This window comes from Electrona antarctica, assembly GCF_951216825.1.
Source record: "Electrona antarctica genome assembly, chromosome: 6".
Taxonomy (NCBI): domain Eukaryota; kingdom Metazoa; phylum Chordata; class Actinopteri; order Myctophiformes; family Myctophidae; genus Electrona; species Electrona antarctica.
The window spans coordinates 901,069-920,555 of NC_136811.1; the positions used below are offsets into that span (position 1 = coordinate 901,069).

The 19,487-nt window shown below is 43.2% G+C and overlaps 1 protein-coding gene across 13 annotated transcripts in view; it reads left to right on the forward strand.

Moving 5' to 3' along the window:
* The first annotated feature begins 2,016 nt into the window (after positions 1-2,016).
* Positions 2,017-19,487, forward strand: part of LOC306924165 (uncharacterized protein) — a 45,113-nt gene continuing 27,642 nt past the window's right edge. For 2 of the 13 annotated variants that reach the window (XR_013790136.1, XM_079502547.1), the window contains exons 1-4: positions 2,787-2,975; positions 4,506-4,571; positions 6,362-6,427; positions 8,146-8,211. The gene's annotated coding sequence lies outside the window, so the exon portion shown is untranslated. Of the gene's footprint in view, positions 2,161-2,762; positions 2,976-3,345; positions 3,446-4,505; positions 4,572-6,361; positions 6,428-8,145; positions 8,212-19,487 lie in introns of those variants that run through there. The other 11 variants (XM_079502553.1, XM_079502552.1, XM_079502554.1 and 8 more) reach the window with 11 other exon arrangements.

Below are 19,487 nucleotides of genomic sequence, written 5' to 3' on the forward strand. Positions count from 1 at the left end.
TCTGGTCATTAAGGTCCACGGAATGAGAGGTCTGCAAAAAAAGTGATGGCCATTTTTGTATACCCCACCATGTTTCAAATGTCATCATGCTAAGTAGCATGTGCCTTATATTGGTTGTCTATGGTGTGTTATACAAAAATGGCCATAACTTTGTTTTGCAATGTTTCCGGCAGAGCAGCCCTCTCATTCTGTGGACCTTAATGACCAGAGCAGACCTCTCATTCTGTGGACCTTAATGACCAGAGCAGACTTCTCATTCTGTGGACCTTAATGACCAGAGCAGGCCTCTCATTCTGTGGACCTTAATGACCAGAGCAGGCCTCTCATTCTGTGGACCTTAATGACCAGAGCAGACCTCTCATTCTGTGGACCTTAATGACCAGAGCAGACCTCTCATTCTGTGGACCTTAATGACCAGAGCAGACCTCTCATTCTGTGGACCTTAATGACCAGAGCAGACCTCTCATTCTGTGGACCTTAATGACCAGAGCAGACCTCTCATTCTGTGGACCTTAATGACCAGAGCAGGCCTCTCATTCTGTGGACCTTAATGACCAGAGCAGACCTCTCATTCTGTGGACCTTAATGACCAGAGCAGACCTCTCATTCTGTGGACCTTAATGACCAAGTGAATAGATAAAACACAAATTAAAAGTACGTCATGACATCACAGGTTAATCTCTATTCCTTGAGCTTTTGGGCCTGTGGCTCCCCGGCTATAAGGCATTTGACACTGTGGACCACCATGTCTTGCTAAATGTCCTCTGGAATACTGGTTTTCGCCACAGGTTTATTTCAAAAAGAGAAATAAACCTTCCAAGGAAGGGACTGCACACTCCAGGGAATGGAGACAACTTACTGCATCATCAACTCATTTATTAGGTGCTATGAAGAAGCTCACATGCACTTTATTGTACCTTCTTGGTATCTGCTCTGTGTACTGTACTGAATCATGTTTTTATTGTCTTGATTGATGTCTTGATGTCTATGCCGCTGCAACCCAATTTGCCCTTTGGGACACTGAATAAACCTGAACCTTGAACCATTAACCCACAGCGAGTATTTACAAGAAATGGTGTGACTTCTCGTGAACAGCAGGCTCTCTGGCTCCCCCTCCTGAAGGCATTGCAGACTGTAAGCTACTGTATAAAGGGACAAGCAGCCAGTGAGCTCTCCAGACCTACTGTCCATCAGGACTTCAACACTGCATTGGTGATTCAACTTCATAGCCTGTCTTTATACTTCCTCTGTCTCTCCAGACCTACATCAGGACTTCAAAACTGCATTGGTGATTAAACTTCATAGCCAGGGCTGCACATAATTATTTTGGGCTAGTTCTCAAAGGAGCACCTGGACATGCAAGTTGGTGCGCACTGCGGTGGGGGGGGGGGTTACTGTCGACGGACCGACGGACGTCTCTACACTGCCACAATGTTATACTGCCCACACAGCCAGATGCAAAAGACACAAAGATGCTAAACTAAAGTCACAAACAGTGTGGTCGTTACGCAGCAGGAGGTTTGTTAGCAGCACTGAAACGTCCTACACAGATACAATTAATTACTCACCTACTGCTGCAGGTTCCATGTTTAAATAAAGTAATTCCAGTGTTGTTCAAGTGACAGATGCATGGTTTTCACATTGTAAATATGGTCGCGTGGTTTAGCGACTAGCACTATGACAGGAGCAACGTAAACTTTGGGAAAGTGTCATAGTAGCTTGTTTACAACTGAAACAGACTTCCTGTGCTCTGACTTCCTCTTCAAAATAAGAGTCACGTGTAAAGATTAGTCAACACAAGTTTTATTTCTAAGTCTACTTTACAGGACATAACATCATATTTGAATTCCTTTTGAATACCTGTCAGATTCTCTACATAACTGTCGCAGCTATTGGTGCGCAAATGCGCTTTGCATCCTTTGATCTACCGCGCAGAAAACATTTTGACGACGCATGCGCACCAGTTGTGTGCAGGCCTGTTCATAGCCTATCTTTATACTTCCTCTGTCTCTCCAGACCTACATCAGGACTTCAACACTGCAGCAGGTGATTAAACTTCCTCTGTCTCTCCAGACCTACATCAGGACTTCAACACTGCAGCAGGTGATTAAACTTCCTCTGTCTCTCCAGACCTACATCAGGACTTCAACACTGCAGCAGGTGAGACCCTGAGACCACTTGACTTTTAGTGCAGAAAGAGTAGCCGTGTCACGGGGCAACCGTTACCCGTGCCCTATAAACCTACATTGATGGAGAACAATGCTCATACCTAAATTACACAGTTGCATCCCTAACTTTGCCGGCCGGCTTGGAAGACTGTGTTAATGGACATGAGTGCTTATTTTTATTATTGTAGCTCACAGTGAATTGTAAAAGAGAACAAGTATGTACTTTGCAAATATTGTCACAGTATATGTTTGGTGTCATTTGGGTATAATTATGATTGGTTGGCACCTGGCTCTCCTGCAGTACTGGTGATCCTCTTGACTGAGTGGAGGAAGGTACCAAGTGCTATAGAGCAGGAGGGGTGTCTGTCTGGTTTACAAGAGCTCTTATGTTATGGTTTCTATTTATCTTGATGTTGTGTAATGTATCTGAAATGTATTCGAATTGTTTTGAGTAGGTAATTGTGTAAGTTAACTCATGGGCCATGGTTAGCCAGATGTTGAGTTAAGTGGGTTACCAATTACAGAACTGTTCCTTGGTATAGTCTTGCCTAGTATAAGAGGGAGGCTGCAGGGGCAGTGAGTTAGTTCAGTTTGGCTTGAGACAAGCAGAAGGTAACACCCAGGGAGAGCTGCTAGGGGGCCTGTCATTGCAGGGTTTATAGCCTACACAGTTTCTCAAGTTCTGGGTTTGTTTCCTTATTGGTTTTCAAGTGTTTTTCTATGTTGTCTTTTCGTAGGTTAGTCTTTAGTGTTTTGTTTTGTTCGAGGCCTTTCCACTGTGAATAACCTTTATCGGGGAGAAATAAGGTATTGCTGGATTCTGTCACTTTTTGGAGCCTTGGCCACTCGGCCAACTTTACAAGCCGTATTTGCACAGGACTAGTATTACCTTAACTGGAACCGCTGGTGATTTGTACTAATTACAGAGGTTATCTGTTATCTAATATCTCTTGTGAATCGCTCGTGTCCAACTGTTTGTCCATTTTGTATGATGCTTTGAATCATCACACATTTTTATTTTTAAGAAGTCCCACTCTTAGCACGTTACGTAGACGGCACTAGAATTGCATCGTATGTAGTCATAGCACTGTATAGTATAGTATAGCATAGTATAGTATATATTGTAGTTTTGCAGTATAATTGCAGTTCTGATTGTAATGGGAAGTGCATTCCATAGTTTTGGAGCCAGAAGGGAGAAGAATTTGCGACGTGTGGAGCTTTGTCCCGGCGTTTTTAGTGAGGGTATACTTCCAGCTTCCCTGCGTTGGCCGATCTGAGTGAGTGGGTTTTTAGGGTTCGATCATACTTGCAAGATATGAGGGAGCCGTACCAGCATCAGAGTTTTGTATTCTGTGTGGGCAGCGACCGGGAGCCAATGGAAAGAGCGGAAAAGGGGGGAGACGTGAGAATTTTGGCTGGTTGAAGATCAAGCGAGCTGCTTCATTTTGGATCAGTTGGAGAGGCTTAAAGGGATAGTTCCGATTTTTTGAACTTAAGCTGTATGAAAACTTGCCATAGTGGTTGCAACTGTATTCATTGATTGCCCCGATGTTTTGTGTCCATATCACTACGCCCAAAAAATAGTTCCATGTGATAGAGGGAGAGATTTAAAAGCCTCTGTTTGCCTTCTGCTCCCCACTTTATGTATATAGGCCTTCATTTCCACATAACTAAACCATCTTGATAAACTGATCATTAAGGTCCTTCAAACTTTGTCATATGAAACAAACTGAAGTTAGTTAATTTTATTAGTTAATTGTGACTTTCTTGAGGTGCATGTATGCAACGGTAAAACAAACAAAAAGGAAAACCAGAATTTGGCCACCAAAACATGTTCCTTGTATGCCTTTATGCTCACAGTATTTTCTTAGTGATAGCATATATATACTGAATAATATATAGCATATATATATATATATATATATATATATATATATATATATATATATAGCATATATATACTGAATAATATTCCCTTGTTTAAAAACGTCCTAACGTGTAAACAAGATTAAATCAGTATGTTGACTCTGGCTTTATCCAATTTTCCAATTTGATTCTGGAAAGTTATGCAAATTATGGCATATATTCCTATATATATTCCTATATAATCTAATCTAAATGTGCAATTTCTGACAACTTGTAATACAATAAATCATTGTCTTCATGCAAGTAATGATCTATCATGTATATAGTAAATAAATCATCCTATTCACCTACCCGTTGAATCTGCAACACAATGTTATACAATAAATACAATACAAAATGTACAATGAAAAATGTATATGTAAATGGAGTCACTGCTTCATCTCTCTCTCTATCTCTCTCTCTCTCTCTCAGCTAAGGAGTTGGCCTGAAAAACGTTGAAGACGCCTGCTGTCGTAAAGAATAAAGTTCATGATCCAAGTAAGTCATTAATTAAAGTGTTATGATCATTGGTGTGAAGTAACTAAGTACATGTACTTAAGTACAATTTTCCAATTTGATTCTGGAAAGTTATGCAAATTATGGCATATTTTCCTATATAATGCCTAATGTGCATATCTAAATGTGCAATTTCAGAAAACTTGTAATACAATAAATCATTGTCTTCATGCAAGTAATGATCTATCATGTATATAGTAAATAAATCATCCTATTCACCTATCATGTATATAGTATATAGGTGAAAATAACATGTGTGATACATATGAAAAAGCTACTCCTGCGGAAGAGATATCATATATTAATTTACTTATATTGCCCTCCCTCCAATTCTGCTAGCACTCCCTTTTGCTACCACTGCTTTATACCTGACACACCTCAGCCCCCAAGGCAGCAGTCTCCTCTCCCCTGGAGCTTTCTAGTGACACACCTCAGCCCCCAGGCCAGCAGTCTCCTCTCCCCTGGAGCTTTCTAGTGACACACCTCAGCCCCTAGGCCAGCAGTCTCCTCTCCCCTGGAGCTTTCTACCTGACACACCTCAGCCCCCAGGCCAGCAGTCTCCTCTCCCCTGGAGCTTTCTAGTGACACACCTCAGCCCCCAGGCCAGCAGTCTCCTCTCCCCTGGAGCTTTCTACCTGACACACCTCAGCCCCCAGGCCAGCAGTCTCCTCTCCCCTGGAGCTTTCTACCTGACACACCTCAGCCCCCAGGCCAGCAGTCTCCTCTCCCCTGGAGCTTTCTAGTGACACACCTCAGCCCCCAGGCCAGCAGTCTCCTCTCCCCTGGAGCTTTCTAGTGACACACCTCAGCCCCCAGGCCAGCAGTCTCCTCTCCCCTGGAGCTTTCTAGTGACACACCTCAGCCCCCAGGCCAGCAGTCTCCTCTCCCCTGGAGCTTTCTACCTGACACACCTCAGCCCCCAGGCCAGCAGTCTCCTCTATATATATATATATATATATATATATATATATCCCAGAAAATAATTATATACAGTAACAAATAAATAACCTCACGCATTAGAAGGACAATATCAGTCACCAGAACAATGGACAGGTGTTTTCAATGAATCTGACATGGTTAACACGAGGCCTGCCGGGAACATAGGAATTTTAAAACGTAGAATCTTGTGGCCTGCCACAAACGGAAAAGCCGTTTTAACAGCGATGTATTAATTAATGCATGTTTTAATACGATCGTATCGAAATCTACCGTCAGTTAGCTTTGTTATGCTTCTGACACAATGGGCGCGGCCATTTTGAAAATGCGCGCGCATCCACTTACATTGCCGGCTCTGGTTTCAGACGGCTTTATCTCACAGAAGCGACATTGCAGAGGACGCTTTGTCCCAGACAAGCGTTTTCAACGGCCTGTAGCAGGCGCTGTGATACTCGCGGTCAGCTTTTTCCACCGCCGAGCGAGACAACAACAACCGGTCATGATACCACACACAGCAGCTTTTCACAGGAACAATGCGATTACGGATATTTGGATCTTCAAAGTAAGTGTTACGCGCGATAAAACCTTGGCAATACGCAATCGAGGGATTAATGAATGGCGGCAGGCAGACGGTTAAGATGGAGTTTGAAGTTACAATGATGGTTTTTTATAGAAAGACTCTGATTAAAAGAACACAATGTATGACATCTGTGGAAAAAATTTAATCTGCAACACAATGTTATACAATGAATACAATACAAAATGTAAAATGTATATTTAAATGTAAATGGAGTCACTGCTTCATCTCTCTCTCTCTCTATCTCTCTCTCTCTCAGCTAAGGAGTTGGCCTGAAAAACGTTGAAGACGCCTGCTGTCGTAAAGAATAAAGTTCATGATCCAAGTAAGTAAATAATGAAAGTGTTATGATCATTGGTGTGAAGTAACTAAGTACATGTACTTAAGTACAATTTTCCAATTTGATTCTGGAAAGTTATGCAAATTATGGCATATTTTCCTATATAATGCCTAATGTGCATATCTAAATGTGCAATTTCAGAAAACTTGTAATACAATAAATCATTGTCTTCATGCAAGTAATGATCTATCATGTGTGTATATAGTAAATAAATCATCCTATTCACCTATCATGTATATAGTATATAGGTGAAAATAACAACATGTGTGATACATATGAAAAAGCTACTCCTGCGGAAGAGTTATCATATATTAATTTACTTATATTGCCCTCCCTCCAATTCTGCTAGCACTCCCTTTTGCTACCACTGCTTTATACCTGACACACCTCAGCCCCCAAGGCAGCAGTCTCCTCTCCCCTGGAGCTTTCTAGTGACACACCTCAGCCCCCAGGCCAGCAGTCTCCTCTCCCCTGGAGCTTTCTACCTGACACACCTCAGCCCCCAGGCCAGCAGTCTCCTCTCCCCTGGAGCTTTCTAGTGACACACCTCAGCCCCCAGGCCAGCAGTCTCCTCTCCCCTGGAGCTTTCTAGTGACACACCTCAGCCCCCAGGCCAGCAGTCTCCTCTCTCCTGGCCCTTTCTAGTGACACACCTCAGCCCCCAGGCCAGCAGTCTCCTCTCCCCTGGAGCTTTCTACCTGACACACCTCAGCCCCCAGGCCAGCAGTCTCCTCTCCCCTGGAGCTTTCTAGTGACACACCTCAGCCCCCAGGCCAGCAGTCTCCTCTCCCCTGGAGCTTTCTACCTGACACACCTCAGCCCCCAGGCCAGCAGTCTCCTCTCCCCTGGAGCTTTCTAGTGACACACCTCAGCCCCCAGGCCAGCAGTCTCCTCTCTCCTGGCCCTTTCTAGTGACACACCTCAGCCCCCAGGCCAGCAGTCTCCTCTCCCCTGGAGCTTTCTACCTGACACACCTCAGCCCCCAGGCCAGCAGTCTCCTCTCCCCTGGAGCTTTCTAGTGACACACCTCAGCCCCCAGGCCAGCAGTCTCCTCTCCCCTGGAGCTTTCTAGTGACACACCTCAGCCCCCAGGCCAGCAGTCTCCTCTCCCCTGGAGCTTTCTACCTGACACACCTCAGCCCCCAGGCCAGCAGTCTCCTCTCCCCTGGAGCTTTCTAGTGACACACCTCAGCCCCCAGGCCAGCAGTCTCCTCTCCCCTGGAGCTTTCTAGTGACACACCTCAGCCCCCAGGCCAGCAGTCTCCTCTCCCCTGGAGCTTTCTACCTGACACACCTCAGCCCCCAGGCCAGCAGTCTCTATGTATGTATATATATATATATATATATATATATATATATATATATATATATATATATATATATATATATAATCTATCCCAGAAAATAATTATATACAGTAACAAATAAATAACCTCATGCATTAGAAGGACAATATCAGTCACCAGAACAATGGACAGGTGTTTTCAATGAATCTGACATGGTTAAGATGGAGTTTGAAGTTACAATGATTTTTTTATAGAAAGACTCTGATTAAAAGAACACAATGTATGACATCTGTGGAAAAAGTTGAATCTGCAACACAATGTTATACAATGAATACAATACAAAATGTAAAATGTATATTTAAATGTAAATGGAGTCACTGCTTCATCTCTCTCTCTCTCTCTATCTCTCTCTCTCAGCTAAGGAGTTGGCCTGAAAAACGTTGAAGACGCCTGCTGTCGTAAAGAATAAAGTTCATGATCCAAGTAAGTAAATAATGAAAGTGTTATGATCATTGGTGTGAAGTAACTAAGTACATGTACTTAAGTACAATTTTCCAATTTGATTCTGGAAAGTTATGCAAATTATGGCATATTTTCCTATATAATGCCTAATGTGCATATCTAAATGTGCAATTTCAGAAAACTTGTAATACAATAAATCATTGTCTTCATGCAAGTAATGATCTATCATGTATATAGTAAATAAATCATCCTATTCACCTATCATGTATATAGTATATAGGTGAAAATAACAACATGTGTGATACATATGAAAAAGCTACTCCTGCGGAAGAGTTATCATATATTAATTTACTTATATTGACCTGTGTGTGTGCGTGCGTGCGTGCGTGCGTGTGCGGAACTGTCCAATTCCTATTGAGAGCAATGTTGAGTTCGTTCTGGGAGATGTGGACAAAGTAAACACTTTGTCCTTTTTCCATTTGAAACCTTTATTTCAGGGGAATCCAATTGAGACTAGGGTTTAATATTTTCCTGGATTTGGCTCATTTTAATTCCTGGGAATTTGCTGACCTTGTCCCGGGACTCCCGCAGGAATTTCCGTCAGAAATAAAAGAAAAGGAAAGAAAAAAAGTGCCCACCAAAATGCATTTATATGTATAGAATATGTTCAATAGAATAGTGATATTTTTCTGTTTAAAACGTTTTATTTGAACGAAATATGAACATATAGCCTACAATTAAATTGTTATTAATTATTTTTAAATAGCATATGAAACAAGGACATCCATGCTTCAACTTGTCTTGACAGATATTCCATCGATGTGGAGCATGCACCCTGAAGGCAGTTTAGAAGAGGTTTTTGGATCCTTCAACAAAAGCCTATCTTTAGATCTGGTACCATAACATGAGGTATTGGGTTCTAGCAGCTTTGTCAAATGCAGGGGTAGTTTACCAAGTAGTGCTTTATACGTGAACAGGGTAGCATGTTGTTTCTTTCTAAGAGCCAGTGAAGACCATTCTACTGAGGTGTATAGTGAACAGGGTAGCATGTTGTTTCCATTCTACTGAGGTGTACAGTGAACAGGGTAGCATGTTGTTTCCATTCTACTGAGGTGTACAGTGAACAGGGTAGCATGTTGTTTCCATTCTACTGAGGTGTACAGTGAACAGGGTAGCATGTTGTTTCCATTCTACTGAGGTGTACAGTGAACAGGGTAGCATGTTGTTTCCATTCTACTGAGGTGTATAGTGAACAGGGTAGCATGTTGTTTCCATTCTACTGAGGTGTACACTGTACAGTGAACAGGGTAGCATGTTGTTTCCATTCTACTGAGGTGTACAGTGAACAGGGTAGCATGTTGTTTCCATTCTACTGGGGTGTATAGAGCGTCGCAGTCCCGCCTCCTACCCTGGACCAGGAAATTATTCTCCGTTCATTTTCCTCATAGACATTTCAGAAAGTATTTATTTAAAGACGTTTACGCCGCGGACAAAGCCAACTCGAGTCGTGACAAATCATGACAACAAACACAATTTTTTGGGCCGAACAAATAATTAGAAAGAAGAAAAAAACGTTTTGTTTTTCTTCTTTGTAATTATTTTTTGGTCCAAAATATTGTTTGTGTTGTCATGAGTTGTCACGACTCGAGTTGGCTTTGTCCGCGGTGTAACCGTCTTTAAATAAATACTTTAAGAAATGTCTATGGGAAAAATGCATTGGGTTTCATTTCCTGGTCCATGGTAGGGGGCGGGACTGCGACGCTCTATAGTGAACAGGGTAGCATGTTGTTTCCATTCTACTGAGGTGTATAGTGAACAGGGTAGCATGTTGTTTCCATTCTACTGAGGTGAACAGGGTAGCATGTTTCCATTCTACTGAGGTGTACAGTGAACAGGCTAGCATGTTGTTTCCTTCTAAGAGCCAGTGAAGACCATTCTACTGAGGTGTACAGTGAACAGGGTAGCATGTTGTTTCCATTCTACTTAGGTGTATAGTGAACAGGGTAGCATGTTGTTTCCTTCTAAGAGCCAGTGAAGACCATTCTACTGAGGTGTATAGTGAACAGGGTAGCATGTTGTTTCCTTCTAAGAGCCAGTGAAGACTATTCTACTGAGGTGTACAGTGAACAGGGTAGCATGTTTCCTTCTAAGAGCCAGTGAAGACCATTCTACTGAGGTGTACAGTGAACAGGGTAGCATGTTGTTTCCTTCTAAGAGCCAGTGAAGACCATTCTACTGAGGTGTACAGTGAACAGGGTAGCATGTTGTTTCCTTCTAAGAGCCAGTGAAGACCATTCTACTGAGGTGTACAGTGAACAGGGTAGCATGTTGTTTCCATTCTACTGAGGTGTATAGTGAACAGGGTAGCATGTTTCCTTCTAAGAGCCAGTGAAGACCATTCTACTGAGGTGTACAGTGAACAGGGTAGCATGTTTCCATTCTACTGAGGTGTACAGTGAACAGGGTAGCATGTTGTTTCCATTCTACTGAGGTGTATAGTGAACAGGGTAGCATGTTGTTTCCTTCTAAGAGCCAGTGAAGACCATTCTACTGAGGTGTACAGTGAACAGGGTAGCATGTTTCCTTCTAAGAGCCAGTGAAGACCATTCTACTGAGGTGTACAGTGAACAGGGTAGCATGTTGTTTCCATTCTACTGACGTTTATAGTGAACAGGGTAGCATGTTTCCATTCTACTGAGGTGTATAGTGAACAGGGTAGCATGTTGTTTCCATTCTACTGAGGTGTATAGTGAACAGGGTAGCATGTTGTTTCCATTCTACTGAGGTGTACAGTGAACAGGGTAGCATGATGTTTCCATTCTACTGACGTGTATAGTGAACAGGGTAGCATGTTGTTTCAATTCTACTGAGGTGTACAGTGAACAGGGTAGCATGTTGTTTCCTTCTAAGAGCCAGTGAAGACCATTCTACTGAGGTGAACAGGGTAGCATGTTGTTTCCATTCTACTGAGGTGTATAGTGAACAGGGTAGCATGTTTCCTTCTAAGAGCCAGTGAAGACCATTCTACTGAGGTGTACAGTGAACAGGGTAGCATGTTGTTTCCTTCTAAGAGCCAGTGAAGACCATTCTACTGAGGTGTACAGTGAACAGGGTAGCATGTTGTTTCCATTCCACTGAGGTGTATAGTGAACAGGGTAGCATGTTGTTTCCTTCTAAGAGCCAGTGAAGACCATTCTACTGAGGTGTACAGTGAACAGGGTAGCATGTTTCCATTCTACTGAGGTGTACAGTGAACAGGGTAGCATGTTGTTTCCATTCTACTGAGGTGTATAGTGAACAGGGTAGCATGTTGTTTCCTTCTAAGAGCCAGTGAAGACCATTCTACTGAGGTGTACAGTGAACAGGGTAGCATGTTGTTTCCATTTTACTGAGGTGTATAGTGAACAGGGTAGCATGTTGTTTCCATTATACTGAGGTGTACAGTGAACAGGGTAGCATGTTGTTTCCATTCTACTGAGGTGTATAGTGAACAGGGTAGCATGTTGTTTCCATTCTACTGAGGTGTACAGTGAACAGGGTAGCATGTTGTTTCCATTTTACTGAGGTGTATAGTGAACAGGGTAGCATGTTGTTTCCATTCTACTGAGGTGTAGGCCTACAGTGAACAGGGTAGCATGTTGTTTCCATTCTACTGAGGTGTACAGTGAACAGGGTAGCATGTTGTTTCCATTCTACTGAGGTGTACAGTGAACAGGGTAGCATGTTGTTTCCATTCTACTGAGGTGTACAGTGAACAGGGTAGCATGTTGTTTCCATTCTACTGAGGTGTACAGTGAACAGGGTAGCAGGTTGTGTCCATTCTACTGAGGTGTATAGTGAACAGGGTAGCATGTTGTTTCCATTCTACTGAGGTGTATAGTGAGCAGGGTAGCATGTTGTTTCCATTCTACTGAGGTGTAGAGTGAACAGGGTAGCATGTTGTTTCCATTCTACTGAGGTGTATAGTGAACAGGGTAGCATGTTGTTTCCTTCTAAGAGCCAGTGAAGACCATTCTACTGAGGTGTACAGTGAACAGGGTAGCATGTTGTTTCCATTCTACTGAGGTGTATAGTGAACAGGGTAGCATGTTGTTTCCTTCTAAGAGCCAGTGAAGACCATTCTACTGAGGTGTACAGTGAACAGGGTAGCATGTTGTTTCCATTCTACTGAGGTGTACAGTGAACAGGGTAGCATGTTGTTTCCATTCTACTGAGGTGTATAGTGAACAGGGTAGCATGTTTCCATTCTACTGAGGCTCATAGTGAACAGGGTAGCATGTTGTTTCCATTATACTGAGGTGTACAGTGAACAGGGTAGCATGTTGTTTCCATTCTACTGAGGTGTATAGTGAACAGGGTAGCATGTTGTTTCCATTCTACTGAGGTGTACAGTGAACAGGGTAGCATGTTTCCATTTTACTGAGGTGTATAGTGAACAGGGTAGCATGTTTCCATTCTACTGAGGTGTACAGTGAACAGGGTAGCATGTTGTTTCCATTCTACTGAGGTGTACAGTGAACAGGGTAGCATGTTGTTTCCATTCTACTGAGGTGTACAGTGAACAGGGTAGCATGTTGTTTCCATTCTACTGAGGTGTACAGTGAACAGGGTAGCATGTTGTTTCCATTCTACTGAGGTGTACAGTGAACAGGGTAGCAGGTTGTTTCCATTCTACTGAGGTGTATAGTGAACAGGGTAGCATGTTGTTTCCATTCTACTGAGGTGTATAGTGAGCAGGGTAGCATGTTGTTTCCATTCTACTGAGGTGTACAGTGAACAGGGTAGCATGTTGTTTCCATTCTACTGAGGTGTATAGTGAACAGGGTAGCATGTTTCCATTCTACTGAGGTGTACAGTAAACAGGGTAGCATGTTGTTTCCATTCTACTGACGTTTATAGTGAACAGGGTAGCATGTTTCCATTCTACTGAGGTGTATAGTGAACAGGGTAGCATGTTGTTTCCATTCTACTGAGGTGTACAGTGAACAGGGTAGCATGATGTTTCCATTCTACTGACGTGTATAGTGAACAGGGTAGCATGTTGTTTCAATTCTACTGAGGTGTACAGTGAACAGGGTAGCATGTTGTTTCCTTCTAAGAGCCAGTGAAGACCATTCTACTGAGGTGTACAGTGAACAGGGTAGCATGTTGTTTCCATTCTACTGAGGTGTATAGTGAACAGGGTAGCATGTTTCCTTCTAAGAGCCAGTGAAGACCATTCTACTGAGGTGTACAGTGAACAGGGTAGCATGTTTCCTTCTAAGAGCCAGTGAAGACCATTCTACTGAGGTGTACAGTGAACAGGGTAGCATGTTGTTTCCTTCTAAGAGCCAGTGAAGACCATTCTACTGAGGTGTACAGTGAACAGGGTAGCATGTTGTTTCCATTCTACTGAGGTGTATAGTGAACAGGGTAGCATGTTGTTTCCTTCTAAGAGCCAGTGAAGACCATTCTACTGAGGTGTACAGTGAACAGGGTAGCATGTTTCCATTCTACTGAGGTGTACAGTGAACAGGGTAGCATGTTGTTTCCATTCTACTGAGGTGTATAGTGAACAGGGTAGCATGTTGTTTCCTTCTAAGAGCCAGTGAAGACCATTCTACTGAGGTGTACAGTGAACAGGGTAGCATGTTGTTTCCATTTTACTGAGGTGTATAGTGAACAGGGTAGCATGTTGTTTCCATTATACTGAGGTGTACAGTGAACAGGGTAGCATGTTGTTTCCATTCTACTGAGGTGTATAGTGAACAGGGTAGCATGTTGTTTCCATTCTACTGAGGTGTACAGTGAACAGGGTAGCATGTTGTTTCCATTTTACTGAGGTGTATAGTGAACAGGGTAGCATGTTGTTTCCATTCTACTGAGGTGTAGGCCTACAGTGAACAGGGTAGCATGTTGTTTCCATTCTACTGAGGTGTACAGTGAACAGGGTAGCATGTTGTTTCCATTCTACTGAGGTGTACAGTGAACAGGGTAGCATGTTTCCATTCTACTGAGGTGTACAGTGAACAGGGTAGCATGTTGTTTCCATTCTACTGAGGTGTACAGTGAACAGGGTAGCAGGTTGTGTCCATTCTACTGAGGTGTATAGTGAACAGGGTAGCATGTTGTTTCCATTCTACTGAGGTGTATAGTGAGCAGGGTAGCATGTTGTTTCCATTCTACTGAGGTGTACAGTGAACAGGGTAGCATGTTGTTTCCATTCTACTGAGGTGTATAGTGAACAGGGTAGCATGTTGTTTCCATTCTACTGAGGTGTAGAGTGAACAGGGTAGCATGTTGTTTCCATTCTACTGACGTGTATAGTGAACAGGGTAGCATGTTGTTTCCATTCTACTGAGGTGTATAGTGAACAGGGTAGCATGTTGTTTCCATTCTACTGAGGTGTATAGTGAACAGGGTAGCATGTTGTTTCCATTCTACTGAGGTGTATAGTGAACAGGGTAGCATATTGTTTCCATTCTACTGAGGTGTATAGTGAACAGGGTAGCATATTGTTTCCATTCTACTGAGGTGTATAGTGAACAGGGTAGCATGTTGTTTCCATTCTACTGAGGTGTATATAGTGAACAGTGATGGGTTCTGTAACTTGCTCCTGTAATAAAGTGAAGTGCTCTGTGATAGATTACATCCAGGGGCACTTAGCTGTGCATGTGTTTTAGGTCAGTCTCCCAACTTGGTTGTGTTTCCTCCTCATTGGCCTGTGCATTGAGGCCCTCACACTGGGCCAATGGGCATCGAGGCCCTCACACTGGGCCAATGGGCATTGAGGCCCTCACACTGGGCCAATGGGCATTGAGGCCCTCACACTGGGCCAATGGGCATCGAGGCCCTCACACTGGGCCAATGGGCATCGAGGCCCTCACACTGGGCCAATGGGCATTGAGGCCCTCACACTGGGCCAATGGGCATTGAGGCCCTCACTCTGGGCCAATGGGCATTGAGGCACTCACACTGGGCCAATGGGCATTGAGGCCCTCACACATATTCATATCCATTATTTTCAGTGTTGGGTGTAACGGCGCTATTAATAACGACGTTATGTAACGGAATAACAGAATAAACAAACTTGTTCGTTTTGCAATTTAGTACTTAGTTACCTTTCCAAAAAAGTAATCCCGTTACTATGTGTCCCTGTTAATTTTGTTGGTAAGATTTAAAAATAATAAAGCCCCGACTGCCCAGAGTTTATTTCTCCTGCCTTCTGTGTGATTTATCTTCCCAAGCACCAAGCGGAGCGTATAGTATACTATACCATGTACTATACATCCTAGGTATACTACATCCTGTAAGTTCACTTAAAAGTAGCTTATTTTGAAGAGGAAGAGGAAGTTGTTTCGGTTGTAGCCAGCTGCCATGACAGTCCGGTCTCACCGACTAGAAGTGTGGTGGTGGAATAATAATAACATGCTTTTAGTCAAAGTTCATAAAAACCGCATGCGTCTTTGACTTTAACGTAATTCCAAAGTGTTTCGCGTACATTGTTTAACATGGTATAGGCTATCCTCCGTGGCTGCGTCATTAGGTGAGTACTAGTTAATGAATTGTTTAAGTTTCACAGTAACATTCATCATCAACAGGTTGATTGTTGGCTAATGCTCACATGAAAATGTACTAAAGCAAACATTTACTCACATAAGAGTGTATACAAAAGTTCCATATATAAGCATAACATAAACAAACTTACAGTTATTAGGTTAAGAACTTCCAACCAACATAACATGCATCTTTCAATGTGAACATGAAACTGACAACAAACAAAATAGCTCTACAGAACAGGAAAGCTAAAGAGATACTGCCCCCTAGTGGATGGCAGAGAACCCTTCAGTTACAGCCTACAGGATTATCATTCTGTTACTGTCACTGCCTGCATTTCTTATAAACTATCTATTCATACGTGGGTCGTGGGTCCACGGGGGTGGTGGTGATGTTGTTGTTCATGCGCGCCGCGGTGCGCGGCATGGAGAGGGCATATTGTCTGTACTCTGTGCACTCTCTTTCTGTCCAGTCCTACGTGTATAGGCTGGCGATTGTGGCGAATTATATTCGTTAATAAAGAGTGCTGTAAAGGGGATATTGTCTATGCCTGGTCAGTTCATGGTGTGTATCATTCTCGTTTTTAACCTTACCCTTGCTTGCTTGCCTCTTGACGAGGGCGGTCGCATTCTTTTTCTCTCTCCCTCTACTCCTGTCTGCCCAGAACTTATCTTCTACACTGTCTCTTCGAAACTCCTGAAACTACCAAAACATGGAACTATTCATGGAATTAGTGTGCTGGTCTCTGTACGTGATAGACAACATTTTTCCATGTAAATTGGGTTCTGGAGAGCCCGCTCAATACCCTGATGGATCTTCACCCGCAAGTTATACCCAAGACTACAAGACTTGGCGTGTAATGTGCATGGAGATTATCAGCGTAGAAGAGGTATATCTATTTGGATTTACGGTGACAGGATTTCTGATGATCGGGCTGTGCACTGGTCTTGTGTATCGAAGAATTGGAAAAGTGGCAGCGCTGAACGGAGCCCCTATGCTGCCTGCCGTGGCCGAGCTGGGCAGGGCACTTGGGGAGTTACATCAGAAGATGGACACGATCTTGGAAAAGGTCAGCGCCCTGCAGAGAGACATGACGGACGACAGAGAGCCATAACGGACAGAGAGGAGAAATAGCCATATTGCTATATCCCTCGCTCTAAAAAGAATCTGGATTTCCCCCCCATTGACATTCTCCACACGAAGAGACAGCGCAAGAAAATAATCCTCTGCCTCCCCCCCCACCTCAACCCCCACCCTCCCTCCTCCCTGACACCTGTTGTGTCTTCAGACTGGGCCGTGTTAGTTTCCACTGAACCCGCCATGATAACGCAGGACTTTGAGGCAACGTGACATGACCTTCGGAAGATATGCCAGGAACACACTTACACAAACACATGGGAAATGAACTATTCCACCGAACTTTTTCTCATGGACACACATGTCTACACATACAGCCGCCCTCTACCCCCCCCCCCCCCCCCCCCCCCCCCCCCCCCCCCCCCCCTGCTCCAGCTAGGTTATCTTTTTTTCCTCCCCCCGCGCAGCTCATCCCTTTCGATGGTATGCGTAGGAGGAGAGCTTTTTTGTGCCTGGCCCAAGCCCCCGCCACCCCAAGGCAGTAGCCTAATACAATGTAACCAATTTGCGCATGTACCAGCTCAGTGGCCTTGTGCTTAGTGTCCGCCCTGAGACTGGGAGGTCGGGGTTCAATACCCGGCCGGGTCATACCAAAGACTCTAAAAATGGGACCCAGTGCCTCCCTGCTTGACACTCAGCATCAAGGGTTGGATTGGGGGTAAGTCCCTGTGACATACTGCGACATACTAGCGTCATGTCCAGGTGGTGTACTTGTACATCAAGCTGCCTCACGCTACAGAAACAGGAGATAGGCTCCTGCCCTATGGGCCTCATGGCTCGGCAAGGCTACTTTACTTACTTTAATTTGAGATGGTCTCTTCAAGCTGCTTGTAAAGATCGGATGCCCCCCAAAACTCCTTGCCGTCATAAAATCATTTCATGACAACACACATGGTTCAGTCTGTTGTTAAGGTGAAACATCAAAGTCCTTTCCAATTTGTCGGTGTGAAACAAGGTTGCGTTCCTGCACCAACCCTCTTTGGAATCTTCTTCTCCCTAGTACTGTCAGCTGCATTTGGCTCATGTCCTGAAGGTGCCTACCTACACACCAGAGCTGATGGCAAACTCTTCAACCTTGCACGTCTGCACTCTAAGACCAAGGTGACCAGTGTCCTCCTGAGGGAAATGCTTTTTGCTGATGATGCAGCATTAGCATCCCACACCGAGTCTGGACTCCAGGGGCTGATGGACAGGCTTTCATCTGCTTGTAAGGAGTTTGGTCTTACCATCAGTATAAAGAAGACCAATGTCATGGGACAAGATGTTGAAACTCCACTCTCCATTGACATCGATAATCAGACTCTGGAATGTGTTAACACCTTCACATACCTCGGATCTGCAATCTCCAGCGACCTTTCACTTGACACAGAACTAAATCTTGCAAGAGCCGCCACAGTGATGGCCAGGCTGTCACAAACATAGATATATATAAACTCTAGATGGCTCAAGGCGGAGTTTCTGACGTCGTTCACCCGGCAGCCATCTTACTTCGGGGCTACAGTACAGTATGTTCAATGGCAGCTCAAACAGAAACAGTCATAACTCGCTCAAATCTTGACGGATTTACAAACGGGTTGGTTTATTACAAACGTTGTCAACGTGGCTATGATTCAGGACGCTTATCTGCTTAACTTTCTTTTTTTATATGAACGTCGTATAAAAGCATATAAGTATGCGGACGTCTCTGACGTTTATAACAAACCAAACTTGAAAATTGAGCAAGTTATGGTCATTTAAGAGTACATGCCCCATAGACACAATGTTATGTGGCCTGAGGTAAGATGGCCGCCACGTAACGACGTCGCTCTCCATTGGCCAACAGCGCGGGTGAGCTATCTAGAGTTTATATATCACTCATTCTTGAGATAAGGGACAAAACCTTTTTTCAAATCAGATTTATTTTTATTAAAATTAAATGGATGTATTTGTAGACACAGGTCTCAGCTACCAATCTTGAGAAGAAATAGGTTTTTCGCATAACATTTATTTCTAAAATGGGACATTATGCACTTTATACTGATTTATGTCAACTCCGTCAGACACACTAAAATCCCTTTTATTTTAATTTGATAATTTCAACAATACTATAAAGTCCTCAGTTATCTTATAATGGCTTTTAGTAGTCAAGTTAAGTAATACAATTAATTTAATATTGTTTTATTCCAATATCACACTATTATGAAATATCCCATTTCTCAAATCCTTCATTTTCAACCTTTACTTTCAATATTATAACATAACCATGTTAAAAAAAATAAAAAGCATCATTAAGTAGTATTTCAGTTGGTGTTTCAATACATAAGCACAAAATATTTGACATTGAATCATCTATTTCTTTGGAAATTAACAAAAACATCATGTGACCAACGTCTGACGGAGTTGACGGATATCTGACAGAGTTGACAAGTTAAACTGATTTAGGTTCTAGACCACCTAGGATCTTGATTCTGGTAACTAATCCCACGTTTTCAAGGATGAGGAATACAGTGGTACTATTTAGATTTGCCCTGTGACCATGGCAGCCATTTTTCAAAATGGCCGCCACCTGCTGTTACTTTACAATAACTCAAGTTCTACACCACCTAGGATCTTGATTCTGGTGACTAATCATACATTTTCAAGGA